This window comes from Mauremys reevesii, linkage group 6 (assembly GCF_016161935.1).
Source record: "Mauremys reevesii isolate NIE-2019 linkage group 6, ASM1616193v1, whole genome shotgun sequence".
NCBI lineage: Eukaryota > Metazoa > Chordata > Testudines > Geoemydidae > Mauremys > Mauremys reevesii.
The window spans coordinates 110,484,692-110,499,900 of NC_052628.1; the positions used below are offsets into that span (position 1 = coordinate 110,484,692).

Consider the following 15,209-nt stretch of genomic DNA (forward strand, 5'->3'; position numbering starts at 1 on the left):
CTTCTTCATTCTATTCAACATAATGATACTTTGCCTGGGATTGATAACAGTACAATACCATTCCAGTTCAAGCACAAAGATCACCCTTTTGTTGGCAACTTTTCTTTCATCCATACTTTCCAGTATTGTGGCACTTTTCTTTCATCCATACTTCATTACAGAGTTTTGTTAGTTCCTCCATCAGAATATTGCCTCCTGTCTTTAGTACCCATGCTTGAATTCTGTCAACCACAGAAGTGTTCCCTTATCTGAAGCATTGGATGGCTGTTTTAATTTCATTGGGTGTTACTGGTCCCTTCTTAGCATTGGCATTTCTCTCTAATCTGTGCATGATCATTGGCTCTAGACAGTTTAATATAGAACGGAAATATTCTCTCCATCATCTGGCTTGTTCTTCATAAGTTTTTTAATATCCATCCATGAGAACCTCTGATGGGCATTATCTGTGATGGTCTGATTCTTCCTGAGAGGTTTTTCACTATTCTATAGAACTGCTTGAAGTCTCCCCCTGCACTGCTTCTTCTACCTCTGCAGTCCTCTCTTGGAGCCAAGTATTTCTATCTTTCTATCTTTGTCCTTTTGTCTGTATCTTGCATCTGCCTCTAAGAATTCTGCCTGTGTCTTGCAGTGTTCCTTTTCTGTCTCTGGAGCTTTCCTATAGTCAATCGCTCCCCATATTCCAGATGTAATCCATGCATCTTTCTTCCACCCTCTTGGATGGCCCATTACTTCCTCTGCTGTGTTAACTACCATCTTCTTTTAGTTTGACCATGTATCTTTCAGACTTTCACCAGCCTGGTCCTGTAAAACACTGGAATGGCTGCTAAATGTAATCTGGAATCTGATCTATGTCTCTTTGTTCCTGAACATCTTTATAGCTATAACAATTTTTGTCTGTCTTGATGATCTTTTTTAGTTTAAGTTGTAACGTTGTCACTAAAAGATAATGTTCTGAGCCAACATCATCTTCTCTGCTAACGCTGACAGCCCTCAGAGAAGGTGCCCATGGCCTAGATATACACACATGGTCTATCTGGTTGACAGTCACATTGTCTGGTGGTGTCTATGTGAGTTTATTAATCCTCTTGTGCTGGAAGATCCTGCCTTCTATCTTTAGGGTGTCTGTGCAAAAGAGAATCAAGAGTCGTCCATTTTCAGTTCAGATGCCTTCCATTGCTGTGCCCATGACTCTTTCCCAGCCAGTAGAGTTGTTGCTGACCTGTGCAATGAAGTTGCCTACACTGAAAAAAAGCTACTGCTTGGCAAAAAATCCATCCTAATCATCTTTACTGACTAAGAAAGTGATCAATAGTATCCACAGGGAGAACTTGTGAAATATTGCTAAAAGCTATGGGGTGAAACTGATCCACATAATAAGGAGTTTATGATGGAAGTGGATGGATGGCATGATCAGATACAGGTCTGGGGGAATGGTTCAATAATGTGACTGGAGTTAGACAAGGGTGTGGGTAATCACCAATCCACTTTGCATTAGCAATAGACTGGGTGATGAAGCAGGTGTGAAATGGGTTAGTGGAGATGAGTTATAAGACCTTGACTTTGCTGATGACATGGCTTAAGTATGATATAGAACAAAACGACTGGCCTTACATTAGAGGTAGATAAGGAAAGAGCAAAAATTGGACTGACAATAAATGCAGAGTAAACCAAGATTATGAAGACAGGAAAAGGGACAACAGATGCATATGAGTGTATGTGGATGGAAAAGAAACTGGAAAGGTTGAAGAGTTCCGTTATCTGGGGAATGTGAGGACATTTGGAAACAGCTGCGATGAAGATATCCATCTGAGATTAAGAAAAGCAAACACTACTTTGGGGACAATGAATAACATCTGGTCAAACAGAGATCTCAACACCAAATTAAAGGTCAGATTATACCATGCGATTGTACTGAGCATGCTACTGTATGGAGCAGAGACTTGGACACTGACAGGGCTAACAAAAAGAGATTGTAGGCTGCCATCACAGATGGTCGAGGAAGATACTACACATTTCATGGAAAGACAAAATAAATGACAGAGAAGGACATTTTACAAAATATTATCAAAGAAAAGGTTCAGATGGCTAGGGCAGGTACACTGTATGGAAGATAGAAGACATGCTAAGCAAACATTAAGTTGGGTGCCCAAGGAAGGAAAGAGAACATGAGTAAAGCCAAGGAAGAACTGGAAGAAGGCACTGATAGTGGATTTTGAAGGCACTAGCATTACCTGGGAGGACCTAGCAAGCGACTGTAATCAACAGAGGAGCAGGACTTCCTGATGTGTCAGCAGCACAGGAAGGTGTAAGAGTAGTAGCAGCTATCTCGTTCAATTTCAACAGGACGACTTGTGAAGTAAGATAAGTGTCAACAGTAATAGCTGTGTCAGAACGAAGTATCAGGAAGCAGCAAACCATCAAAACAATCTAACTTGAGATAGTGGCTAAAATGAAGGAAGGTGGAGAGCTTTGTTCTTCCTTTGGTGGAATCAATAGTGCTGTTATCTGTGCATAGTGTTTGCAAAATATATGGTACTTACATACTATGATGATGATAGGCATATTGGATAGATTGGCTAGATTTAGTGAGATATTCAGTCACCTTTACTCATGTTGAGTAGCAGCTTACTCTGTTAGTAGTCTCATTGATTTTAATTGGTTTCCTTGCAAAGTAAACTACCAGAGTGAGTAAAAGTGGCAGACTCTAGCCAATATTATATTAAACAATATATTAAATTAAATGGATAACTGTAGATTAGATTGGCTAGAAAGACAGATGACCAATGGTGATGGCAGGATCAATCTGAATTTAAAGATAAAAAACTCTAGCTCAGATTAAGTTTGAAAAATTTGGATAACATTAGAAATACACGCACCATAATTCACTCACAAAACATTATAATTTACATTGTTGTGTCCATTAAAGAAAGATTCTAGACCTAGTAGAAATTCAGGCAGCTGAGATTTGGGCATAGGAGCTACAGCAAAATGAAACATTTTACAATGTTGTGTCATTCTGTCTTCACTCCATACAAGCAATACATATTCATTACTGAGACCAGTTTTTGGCACACAGGTTGCAATTCATCCTTAACTCATCCTGTCTTCTACTAAGCTAGTGAAGCCGGTATGGTCTGTAAGATCATCTCACTATCCTGAGACCCGTAACAAAGGCTCAAGGCATCATCTGCAATTCCAAGATAAGGTGAGCTGGACTAACTTAATGCATAAATTCTGAATTCCTAGGCTTAAGACAACACACACATATGATTGTCTTGCAAGTGTATTTAATACTGTTCCTATCTGATTTTGTTTGGTTTTCAATCATAACATGTTAATAAAAAACCCCACAGACACAGAGGTTCCAAAGGAAATTTTAAAAGACATTTCATTGTATAACTATATAGTAAGGCTACACACACACACACGAACAATTTACTCAATAGACCATGACAGCTCACCTGAAGCTGCTAAGACTGATTATTTCAAAAACATATTTAGGGGCTTCTTAAAATGTCTATTATTTACTTGACAAACCATGAACTATTGTGCAATTCTGGATTAGGAACTTTATAAGAAACTCATTTTTAGCTCGATATATTCTGATGGTCAAACATTTTCTTTTCCATTTTGTAATGGGAACAAAGATGTACCCATAGCTAAAATAACAGCACCAAGCTGCATCGTACCAAACATACTCTATCACTCTTTCATTCTCATCCCATCACAGGAAGAAACTTTTCTTGCGTACAAGAGGCAAGTGTAAAGCGTCTCTCTCATTACAATGGTACAATATGTTGGTCAATAAGGGATCAGGATGGGGAGGGGAATGACCCAAAACTATGCAAATCCCCAAAGAAGAAAAATATGCCATTATTCTAAAGAGCCAGCTGAACCCCAAAAGTTTCAGGGGTGCAATTCATTATGGATAATGACCCATACAGTGAGATGATTTTCTGATCCTCTGCTCTCTGCAAAAAAAAATCTTTAAATCTTGGAGCTAGTCAGGCTGGAAATACAGTCGAAATAGGATATTTTCGGCAATCCTACCACAGTGCTGACCAGAAACAAGAAATGCAGAGGGATTCAAAAATAAAAATAGCAAAGCTGGGAAGACATTATCCAAACATCCTGACTTAAAGTTTGGTCTGACACAGGTTCCAAAAAAACCCAAGAACCTATTTGCTTATTCCTAGGTACAGACCAAAATTCAGATGGGCGTTCAGATTTCAAACATCCCCAAAGCGTAGGGCTACTCAGATGCAGGGCTTAGGATGCAGCCTGGTTTCTAATAGTAATTCTGTTTTTTTCCCCCCTTTTCAACTAGGACATGCTTTACCCAGTCTTTTCAGAAGAGTGCCTAGAGTTAAACAATCTAGGTAGCTTTCCATAGCAGTTTAATTAGCTTTATTTGTGAACATGTTGGTGAATGTTTCTGACACTTTCTCTTCATGTAATGTTTCCTCCTCTGCCTGCTGAGCTTGCTCAAGAGTTGAAATTTAATGATTGATGAGATGATTAAATAATGAATAGAGGGATAAAGCCTGAAAGATAAAAGCCTCATAAGTGATACAAAGTTGTGAAGAAGCTTCCCCGTTTTTAATTGACACATACATTTCAAGAACAGGATTAGGAGATTTCATTGGTTAGTTTTCTAGATAATGCAAGCACTGGCCATCTGAACATGGCTGAATAATTTTGGCTAGTCTTTGCGATAGCTGGGTTTGCTCAGCCATCCCCTGGACAAAGCTTTCAGCACTGCGGCTAGCAGCAGACTGGAGCTACAGTGGGATTTCTGATCAGTGCCTATCTATTGTAGCTCTGCTTAACTATTTTCAGTCCAGGAAGAGATAGAGGAATGCCAGTTAGTCCTCCCAGCTCAGCGTGACAGCCAGCCACACTCCCCACTTCCTTTAGCAATGAATTGGGGGTGATTTGGAAGAAGACTGCTCCTAAGCATCCTCCATATCCTGAATCTATTAGTAAGAGGGAAAAAAGGTTCTCTCCAGAGGTTCTGCCTAGACTCTCTTTCTGCTATTCAAGTGTGAGGGAAAATAAAGAGGGTCTCCTTCTTAAAGGCCTAACATTGCGTTTCTTGGATCCAGAAGTGAAGATCCCGCCCCCCTAAGACTCCCATTTTCCCAAAGGGTTAGGGGACAGGACTGTGGTCTACTGCCCCATTTTCACCCCCGTAAGGGTGGGTGGAAGGGGTAGCCCGAGGTCTTTGGGGTAGAGATAAACTAGATATAGAGGGGGCATTGAGGCTGATATCAGGTTTCATAAGATATTCAGGGAGGGTGGGAGAGAATCAAGAACATATCTGAACAGTTGGACCCTGTATTAGAGTCCGTGGTCATATTAGTACCAACCTGTTCACTCATCCCTAGTGCACCCAAATGATAGAATATTTTTACATAGATGTAGAAGTGCACTACTGTAAACATCTGAGCTCTATTCACAGCAGCATGTCTGTCTATTGCACTTCTATAATAACCCTGATGGAACGACACAGCACAAAATCGTTTCACAATAACCAATTGGTTAATTCTTCAAAATCTCAATCACATGTCACAGACTTCAGGCTAATACAAGGAGTGCATGCTCAGCTTTCTTGTGAATGCTCATGGTGATGTAATACCATCCCAGGCTCATCACTTTCTCTTATATATAATTTACTTTCATACCCAAAGAAGTGCTTTGAGGTGCCCAAGCACAAAGAAGGTGCTGCTATTAAATGAGAGGGAAAAAAAGGATGTCAGTTGTATAATCAATAGCAAAATTTTCCCATTTAAAAAAATCCTATAAGACAACAAACATGTAAGAAGTTTTACTATTTGGAGAGTTCATGTAACACCCACCCCTCCCCAAAGTACTGAGGTGAGAATAGGCCCCTATAAAAACATGCTGGTTCTTGATTTATGGGCCAGGCCTATCCCCACCCTTGAATGATGCACAGGGCCTTGACTACTGTGGTAAATATGCGCTTCTGCTGTGCAAAGGAGGGGGAAGATGCTAGGAGCTTGTTTGGGGTTTCTGTAGTTCCCCCAGAACTGCAGGGCTATTCCCCCATCACCACAGAATGGTGATTTCAGGTGGGAGAACAAGGGATAGTAGAGCCACAAGGAATGACCCACCAGTAGGCAATCTGGTGACGCAGGCTATGAGCCAGAAGCAAGATTTGCCCCTTAATGCTAATTGTGTGGTTAAATGTAACATTTCTGAGACCTAAACCTTACCTATATTTATCACCAAGTCATTTCTATAGCACCATATGTTTGGGGGCACTTTATAGACATATTAAGGGACCCTAATTTCAGTGTGGAGTCAATGCACTGCATGGATTCCTCAGTAAAAATCAGCAACCCAGACGATGTATAGATCGTAGGATCAGAGGAAGGGATTAGCAGGAGACGTGGTTCATCTTTTTCCCCAGGATCTTTTAAAATATGACAGTTTTAAAATATATTTTGTTTATATAGTCTAGGCAAGATAGGATGGCTAGGAGTGGAAGGCAAGTGAAAAATGGGAAAGTTTGGGAGGACCTAGAAAGGAGGATTTGATGCATCTATTTGTAGACACAGCATGTATCATAGCCTATACAACATCTTAGACTACAAATCATAGTTCCACCACTGCCTGCTTCTTTCCATTTTGTTCACAAATTAAGTTTCACAAAGACTTTTCATAAAGTGGATAAAAAACTGGGCATTAGGAAATAAGGATTATCTAAGCATAAATGGTTCTGATTCACCAATGGATTACTCCAGTTTTAAACCGATATAAGGGTATTTCAGCAGAGCTACACCACAATAAAACTGGAATAAAAGAGTTAGGTCTATGATAGATACATACTGTCAGCCTATAGTTCACCTAGAATAAAGTAACCTTAGGGCTAGAGAGAAAGACCAGTACATGAAGCCCAGAGGTTAAACAATGTGTTTTTAACAGAAAGCACTACCATTAAACTTCTTTAATACCACACGAATTTCAGCTACAACACTATTTATTCTGCCATCTTATTTCAGTCATTAGTTGTGTTCCTGCCTTCTACGCCTGCCAAAATAACAAAGTATAACACATGCAGCACAGCTTTGGTGAAAATATCTGAAACAAATATATTCATTAAATAATTACTTCTGAATTCAAAGGACAGACATTATGAATATATGATTAAGTTTGTAATCAGGTTTACAAATATGCCTCTTGCTCTAATTACTGTTTTTTATCTTCAATGCACTGATGAACAGTGAACCGGCTGTATTCCCCTCCTCCTCCCAGTCATTACAACAAAAATAGTTCTGTCAATATCTGTTACAGTACATATATACATTGAGAAAATTTAACAGACTCATAAATGGCCCCTTTTACTGGGTCACAACACAGATGATGACTATTATTGACTTTAACCAGTGTCAAATAAACATGGAGTTTTATGTCCCAAGGAGGACAGTCACTAGCACCACCAAGCAGTCTGGCACTTTGTTCATGGTGTCAGACTAATGAGTGGTTTCTACATTTTGGCTTAGCTGCAATCTCGCATGGGGGAGGGAAGAAAGATACAGAGAATCAGGGGATGGGGAGAAACACCCCCCAAACTACTGAGATGTCTATTGGAGACACAGCAGATGAGCTTAATTTTGGTTATTCAGTAGGGGCTGATTGACTCTCATCACATCAGATGACATCAAATTAAGTAAATTAATTTTTATGGATAGTTCTGAGCAGGGAGATTAATTAGCCTGGCACCAAAAGGTAAGGAGGAGTTCTCAGGCTCTTGAAATAAAACAACATATATGCTGGCCATTCTAAGCTGCTACAGGCCTGAGCTTTACCTTACTTCCATTGAGTTCAGACTAGTGCAATGCCATTGAGTTCAGCAGAGTTCCTCCTGATTTACGCAGATGTAAGGGACAGCAGAGTCCATCCCCTTGGATTTTTGTCCTTTGATTAAGTCAAAAACATTTTTCTTTTTCAAGAAAGCAAAATTTCTCAGGTAATGCATGAGCTATTTGAAAGTGAAATTGAATCATCTCTTTGTATCTTTTGCAGAAAACAGATTTCCACAGTAAAAAAAAGAATGGATATGATAGTGCAAACATTCTAGACCAGTAGCAACCCTAATACAGTTTTTATGGAAAAACAAGTGATTACCTTATCACAATTTAAGTCACACACACACAGTAAATATAATGTCTAAGCACATCTTTGTATTCCTACCTATTGTTCGGAGGTATGTGATTAAAATTGTATTGTTCCTATCTAATGTGAATCTTAAGCCTGGTCTTTGCCTTATCGCACCTGGAGAATAGAAGGATTAATTTAAATGACAGACATCACTCTGAGATAATACAGTAAAAGTAGCCATATAATATAAAAAACAAAGAGGAGAGCGATATATAATGCTATGGACAACTGCAGTTAATAGAAGTCCTGGAAGCTGTCAATAAATTAACTGATTTCAATAGTCTTACCTGTTACACTATTAGTAAAAGTCCAGTCCTTGGCTGTCTACCATATGAAGCTCTTGGCCACTGGGAGAAGTCAAAATAGAGTATTTGATCATAATAATCCCATCCTGTCATGGACAACAGCATCTCTCACGGCACCACAACTCAAACTGCTCGAAATGAACCTGTAACACAAATATTATTTTATTTTAATTGAAAAATAGTCAACCATGTCCAACGACCAGGGGCATCACTAGTTAATCAATAAGTGCTTCATAAAGGAGCATGTACAAACCCATAAATGGCTCTTGATAAACATTAAGGCCAGAGACTGTAAAGCTTTTGATCCACAGAAATTGTTTTTGCTGAATATGTGTTGCTATACCATGTAGTTATCGATCTACTAAAACTGTCAGGCTTAATAATAATATATTTATCTTTAAAAAGTTACAGCTCTCCACCACGACTCTGCTGCAAACACAGCTGTGGGTCCCTTCTCAGAGAGGGTCCCATTCAACACCCTTTCCTCAGGCAAAGCCAATAGGAATTTTATCTGAGAAAGGAGTGATGAGTAGAACTCAGTAATTTTTGGGCGTTCCATAGTGGGCTTCCCAGCTGACAAACAGTACAAGGCTGAATATAAACCAATATCAGGCATGTATACTTTTTGCACTATCACTTACATATAAGAAAAAAATGTACATGTAAAGGCAAAATATTCAGGGCCAGATGCTCAACTGGTATAAACAAATACACAGTCAGTGGAGCGACGCTGATTTACACCAGCAGAGGTTCTGGCCCTCAACATTTACGCAACGTTAAGATTGCAGCATTTTTAAAAAGTCAAAAAAATAAACATTTCAGCTTCCTACAGCAACATCTACTCACTCCCGTGACACATTCTATAAGCTGTGTGGTAGACATTTAACAAGAAAAGCCAGAATTGAACTGTACCATGGGTATTTATTTTGCCATGGGCGTTCTCTATCTTGCCCCAGGTTTCTATCAGTGGAAGCCAGGCTGTGGCTCCCAGCAGCAGTAAAACTGCCTGGAGAATTTGGCTGCAGTGATACTATTTTTGTGCAACTTCCACTTGACTGGACAGTTCAGATCTCACTGGCAACGTCCACAGAGCGGCCAGGGGATATCAGGGCCACGGCACCCAGAAGAGGCAGTGATTCCTTTGGGGCCCTTCAGCTTTGCCATTGAGTTTAATGCACACAGGATCAGCCCCTCATATGCCAAAAGAATCAGCTGCAGAACTAAATGTTAACAATAGAAAGAGACACTTGTGCATCTAAGATTATAACTCTTATTGAGCCTCTGCTGGAACTTAAAGCTGATTTTGTCATTGCCTATGGAACACTCTGGGAAGCTGGCAGTGTATTCACCACCTGCTCCCTACCCCTAGAGGTGAATGCCATCTTCTTGAATATTGCTTACATTCTATTATACATGGCAAATGCGTGTGTGTCTATGGGGGAGAGGTTCCCCCCACCCACCATCATATTCCAAAAAAAAAAAACCCGATTTTTCCTCTAACTTTTAAATCTTTCACCATTGGGAAGACACTAAGTCTGACACATTTTTGCTTTAAAAGATAAAGGTTACACAGCTACAAATGAGCTAAAACATGAGGGCCATAACAGAAACTGTTCTGCAACCTAGAGTGATCATTAGCGTAACCAAGAGAAGCAAAAAGGTATTTACAAACAAATGACAGGGTAAAAAAGAAACCCATGTAGTAAAAATGTAAAGTAAACAAAAAAAACCCACAAAACATATTTTGCCCAATGTTAAGGAGATGGTTGGTTGCATCTTATGCACAATACACCACCAACAAAAAACAGTGGTAGATTTATTGCAGGCTTCTGGGTGAGTTTAGCTGAGAAGGCAGCAGTGTACAGAGATCAAACATAGGTACTTGGATGCACCCATATTAATAAGGATCAAGACTAATAGCTCTGTTCTGATCTCCTGTACTCAAGGTCAGATGAACACTTATAGTGTTAATACAGCTGGGGACTGATCCTGCACCAAGATTTTACTGTGAGTTTTGCCATCGAGTTTAATATGCACAGGATCAGCCACTAATATGCATAAAGGATCAGAAGCGGCAGGAAATTTTAACAAAACACAAAACGAGACACCCTTGTGAATCTAAGATTACAGCTCATAATGTTCCTTAGCTATAAATGTACTGCATCGGGCCTTTTTCGTAGCTAGCTATCCCGTGGTGACATTTCCACAGAGGTGGCAAGAAGGAATTAGGTAGGAATGTAACATCACACACACACACACACACACACACACCAGCATGAACAAATATGTAGCCATTTATCAATGAGTAGATCTCTCAACAAGAAAAAGGAAAACATGGTTTAATTCAATTATTGTTTGTACAGCGCATACAATGCATAACATTTTGAATATGTGCTAATTAAAAGCTGCACATGTGCCCAGGTGCACATGGTACTTAAGAAAGTAAGGCCAATATTTTCAACAGTGATTAGTAAATTTGGATACCTCAACATTGTTATGATCAGCCTGAGACACCTTAAAAGGGGTATCAGAGGTGAAAAGGCAGAAGGTAATGGGATCAAGAGGATCAGCTGAACAGAGGAAGGGCAGGTAATTCAGGGCCTGGAGGTTGAGAGTAGGGAAGGACACTACTAAATCAGAGAATGGGATGAAGGAGAGGAGGATGGCTTGAGGTCCAGGCAGAATAGAGGGTGAGGCCATGGGAGGAGGAGAGCTTGCACTTGATATTAACACTTGAAAGGACAAAAAAAAAAAAAGGTAGAAAAATCTTGTGCAGAAAGCGAAGTGGGGAGGAAGCTAAGAGTGCATAAGACGACTGAGAGAGAAGAGGTGACAGAGGGAAGGCATGCACGCCAATCAAGGGGGAGGAGGCATATGGCAGAATTTAAGGAAGAGCAGACAAATTGAGGAGTGCAGAAAATCAGTGTGGTCTATGGATTTTCACAAGAGTTGCTCAATAGCACAGGAAAATGAACAGTGAAAACTGATGCAAAGGGGGAGCAATGATTGCTGATTGATGGGATGGACTGAACAGTGGGAACTGTGGGGCAAATGAGTCAAGAGCAGAGGAGGGGATGGTATTGAACAAAGACACCAGGGATCCGGCAGAACAAAGATGCACCAGTGCAGGGAGGTGGGAGGGATAGAGAAATCTGAGCTGCTGGACCATGACCAGAGGTGAGTGAAGAAACATTTGATCGAGTAGGAGGATGGGGAGAGTGAGTGATAGCGAAGGACAGTAAAGTGGTAAGAAATATAACAGATTTACTTCAACATATTTCCTCAAGAAACAAAGTAAAATAAAAACAGCCCACTGTCCCTTACGTCCATGATGTTAGGTGTCTTTGTAGTGTACCCAGTGTTTCTACCCAATGCATTGCGAATCATGGAACGGAAATTCTGGGTTAGTATTCCAGTCACGGACACAAATTGATTATGTTTAGTTTTCCAGAAAAGGAAAAAGCACAGGATCGAAGCTGGTTAATACCCATTTACCTGCCATGGATTTTAGACTTGGTCCCAATGCCAAGGTTTTGACCAAGAATGTTTTAAAAATAAGGTTCAGATTACTGCAAATGCTAGAGACAAATCAATTGTTTTATTCTTAAGATTTCATTTTGCTTGTCATCTAAGAGCTGCTGTACTGGACAGATTTGAGCTCGCAACCTTTATTCTTTTTGTTAATTACATAAAATGGTCCAAAGACTGAAGCATCAACAGCTTTCTTTCACCTCTCATTGCCTTGTGGCAGATCAATGTAATCTGTCTTACAACAATATATTATTTTACTGCAGTAAAAGGAAACTTGACTGCCTGTACTGCTTTTAATGAAACTGTATTAGCAATGATTTTACAGGGTACAAGCATTCAACAAAGCTGGTATTAAAAAGGAAGTACAAGTAGGAAAGACCAAACATGGCACTACACCTAAAATCCCCCGTGCGCCCATTAACCTAGATGAGCTCAATATCTAACTTCCAGTATTTCCTCCACTTACTCATACCTTCTGTTATTTCTATCCCACTTTCTAAGAAGAAAGAACTGACAATAGAACTGAAAATATAAGCTAAGGGCTGCATTGTACCTTTAAAAGCACAGTGCCGTAGTACAAGGATACAGGGAGCTTGCAAAGGCTTTGGGCCTGAGGCAGATGCAATGGGCCTGAATCTCCATAGCACTGCACCTTGCATAAGCATTTCCACCTGTGCAAATCAGGCACATAGTGCTACCGGGTAAGAACAGTGGCATTATGCACCCACTGTGCACAGGTGGAAATGGTTGCATGAGGTTTAATGCAATGCAGAATCTAGTCCAACATCTTCAGGAACTTTGTGACAACAAAGGCAAGAGCAGCTCCCAGTCACATCCTCTCCCAAGGTGCAGCATGCCCTTTCCCCACACAGCACCAATTCTGCGGCCTGACAGAGTGCAGGCAGAGCTGTGGCTTGGTCTCTCCCTTCCTTTGGGGAGGTTAGCGCTACCGATGGCATAAGCCTTTTGCAGATCTTGCCCTGTTTACGTGCAAGAAGAAGGACTTTGTCTGGCTCTTGGCAAGGGCACAAATGCGGGAGAAGTTCCTTGCCCCTTGCCCCCTCCTTATTTATCCTGTTTATTATGGCAGAGCCTAGGAGCTAACCAAGAACAGGGCCCCATTGTGCCAGGCACTGTACATACACAGAATGAGACACCATCCCAAAGAGCTTACAATCTAAATAGACGAGAGGCAACAGGATGGGAGAAAGGAATAATACAGGCACGCAGAGCGAAGCGTGCAATGATGGTAAGGGTCATGTGAGATCTGACAGCCTTTTCGTTTGGCTTGGTTATTTAAATCCTTTTGATGGGAGAGGATTAGCTAGATGAAAAGACAAGGCAAGTGAGGGGGCTGGAGCCCAACAGCCAATCAGCATAGAGGAGAGAATGACCAGAGCTATCACTGCAGAAAGCAGTCTGATGGCTTTGGCTAAACTACCTTCTGCAGCCAACTGCAGTACCACACCAAATACAACCTAAACCACGACAGATTTTATAGTGTTTACAACATGCATCTGGCCATAGACCACGACACGCAGTCGTGGTCCTGGCCTGTACATGTACACAGATGCAGCAGAACAGTAGGGACAATAGCAATGCAAGCTTCTTGTAGCTCAGCCCTGTCATGAAAGGACCACCTCTAGGAATGACAAGTCTTTGCCGTCTCTGACCTGTTGCTGACTGCCAACAAAGGTGCCAACGAGATTCAAGTGTGGTGGTAGGTTTTTGCGACGGGGACACCTGTCTGTTGGGAAGTGGACTGAGGACACCGAACAGTCATGGAAATAGCACCCTGCCCACTACCTAGGCTATCTCAGCTGAGCAACCACCAGTAGTGCTAGAAGGAACATTTCCTAGCATGCTGATGCATAATGGAGGCTGGGGGTTACCATAGCACCCGGAAGACCCATTGTGGAGTGGGAGAGAGGGGAAAGGACCCCTTAAAATGGTCTTTGAAGATGTCTGGTGAGGGGAAAGGGCTAGCCAGCAAACCCACCCCATCCCGTAGGACAGCAGGGCCATACAATTAGCACAGAAGAGTTTCACTTGGTTTGGGGTTTCCCTGGCAAGTCTTTCCACAGCCCTTCTCATGTGCCTTTTGGCCTTCTACTTAAGTCCAAGGAGAAGCCTCAGTAGCTCAGCTGTCATCTGGAACACTTACAACCTGGACAACCCCAAGCACTGAACAGTCATGATTCAAATCCCCAAAATGAGGAGATTTTTGAAAAATAATAAATGTTGGGTTCTTTTTATTTTCCTTCTAGTTTTTGAGCCTTTGGGGTTCATGTTTTCAAGTTTTCCTACACAGCCAAAAGGGCTAGAAACTTACTTTATACACAGATTCTCACACATTCCACCTGACTCCAGGAGCTGGGGCTTTATCAAACACAACATACAATCACGAGAGTTGACAACACTGCACTGACATTTTTCTTTCAGGCCTCTTCCGACAAGAGAGCAAGACAATAACAAAACATTCACCCTGAATAGGTCACCCATGTTCCATCTAGGAGGAGGGCTGGAACAGATGCAACTGAGGGCAGCTTGCTATGGTAGACTGAGATGATGGGTCCATTTCAGTCCTTCCACAAACAAAAACAAACAAAATATATAAATCTAAGGCAAAACCTCTGAGCTCATTTTTAACCAAAATTTAATTACAACATTAATACCAATAATAGAGACACAGTTATTTTATTATCAAAATCGAAAGAACCTATCTTAAACTTTATGTGTAAAGTCCACTGGATGATAAATGTTTCTTTTGAAACACAACTTGTCCAGTAAAGCTTGTAAAATTAATTTAGTGCAGGACAGGCAGTTCTCTAAACCAAAATCCTTTATTGAGCCATAGATCAGATACAGCATGAGCTGTGGTAATACAAGCTTCTGCACCCTGCCCAGTAATGTGCTTCAATCCTGACCTGGAAGAGCTACCTCTGAGAGATGAAAGTGTAAATTCATTCAGTCCCTTGGTCTTTTGAGTCTGCCAGCAAAAGGATCCATTGTGATTTGCTGGACACCTGTTTACTAGGAATACACTTAGACTCTAAGTCCATTTCATATAAAAAGAGCTAGCACCTTGTAGCTAGCAAGAAATCATTTTAAGGCAACAATTTTTGTGGCGCAGATAACAATATTTTGTACTCTCTCTGTAACACTGGTTATTACAGCAGTAGTTAACCA

General features: G+C 40.8%; 1 protein-coding gene across 17 annotated transcripts in view; it reads right to left on the bottom strand.

Annotated features, from left to right (window-relative positions):
- Positions 1-15,209, bottom strand: part of LINGO2 (leucine rich repeat and Ig domain containing 2) — a 716,716-nt gene that overhangs the window by 213,902 nt on the left and 487,605 nt on the right. For all 17 annotated transcript variants that reach the window (XR_005600176.1, XR_005600174.1, XR_005600175.1 and 14 more), the window contains one exon: positions 8,472-8,632. The gene's annotated coding sequence lies outside the window, so the exon portion shown is untranslated. The remainder of the gene's footprint in view (positions 1-8,471; positions 8,633-15,209) is intronic.